General features: G+C 36.7%; 1 pseudogene; it reads right to left on the bottom strand.

The window, feature by feature from the left end:
* Nucleotides 1-455: 455 nt before the first annotated feature.
* LOC107181569 lies at nt 456-1,231 on the bottom strand (annotated as a pseudogene).
* Between the last annotated feature and the right edge of the window lie 240 nt (nt 1,232-1,471).

Here is a 1,471-nt window from a genome sequence, read left to right as displayed (position 1 = left end):
CCCTAGGCAAGGGGTGGGCAAACTTTTTGACTCGAGGGCCACAATGGGTTCTTAAACTGGCCCGGAGGGCTGGAACAAAAGCATGGATGGAGTGTTTGTATGAACTAATATAAATTCAAAGTAAACATCAATACATAAAAGGGTATGGTCTTTTTTTTTTTTTAGTTTTATTCATTTCAAACGGGCCGGATATGGCCCGCGGGCCGTAGTTTGCCCACGGCTGTGAGTCTAGCCACTGAGCCAAACCGGTTAGGGCCATAAAATATTTTATATAAATTCCACTTTATTTTTAAAATGCTTTATATAAATGTGATAGATATTAAAATGTAGAGTGCTTTTCTCACACCTAAAATTTGAACATTGAGTTTTTTCACTCTCCCGGCTTTCTATTTTTTAAGTCATAAGTGGGATCTTTTATTAGGATTTTTTATTTGTCACCATTAAATAGCTGACTTTTAACTAGATTCTTGGTCTAGAGGCTCTTATCCATCAGCTCATTCAACATTGGCACCTGTCTGATCTCCAGTAGCTTTTCCAGAACTGCTACTTTCATAGTGGAGCTCTACCAGTTTTATCAATTCAAATTTAGGCTTCTTCGGCATTTTGACTTTTCTAACAAAGACATCATAGAGTGGATAAATAGATTGTCAAGCCTTTTCTATGTGTTTTCCAGTGCTCTCTGGCATCAGTTTATTGACCACTTCTTTCAAGTCATTTGCACCTTTTGGGTCATGATTTTTAGCATCTTCTTTAGGATTTGGTGAACCTGTTGATGCTGAGCATAAGGGGTCTTCCAAATCTGATTGTTGGGTTTTCTAGCAAAACCAACACAGAATAGATGAAGCAAATAACTATCAGTAGTCTTGACATCAACATGAACTTCAATCATGGTCTGCCATTTTTTACTATGGAGCACATTTTGTTATGGGTAAGATCCATCCATAGAAATCAGTCAGGCAGTTTTTGCCCTGAACATCTCCAGTAATTAGCTTGAATTGTATAAATGCAACTTCATCATTCTGCAGGTCAGCAAGGCTCACTTTAAAAATATGACCCTTGAGACCATCAGATGCAAGTTTGGTTCCTTGAGTTCTAGTGTTTTATTGATATTTCTTATATTGAACATAGCTGGTGTGTGATATCAATCTTTCTTAGAAAATGGATCTACCACTTTCTTCTTAGCTCCCTTTTGGCCACCTTTTGTAAGGCACATGTTCTTGCCCAGCGCCATGGTGCTGCTCAGAGAGCCAAAAGGGTGAAGGCTCTCCTGGTTTCTTAGGCATAAGTAATTTTTATATAGTTGGAATCATACTATAGATGTATATTAGCATTTGTTTTTTTAATCTATAGTTTATTTTAAGTTGCCGTAAGCTTCATAATTATAAACTTTACTTATTGTACAGTGTCTTATTGAGTAGATATTGTCTACTTTATGTAACCATTTACATATTGTTGGACAATAAGGATATCT

This window comes from Myotis davidii, unplaced genomic scaffold (genome assembly GCF_000327345.1).
Source record: "Myotis davidii unplaced genomic scaffold, ASM32734v1 scaffold269, whole genome shotgun sequence".
Taxonomy (NCBI): domain Eukaryota; kingdom Metazoa; phylum Chordata; class Mammalia; order Chiroptera; family Vespertilionidae; genus Myotis; species Myotis davidii.
This window is presented reverse-complemented; position numbering and strand designations above follow the sequence as displayed.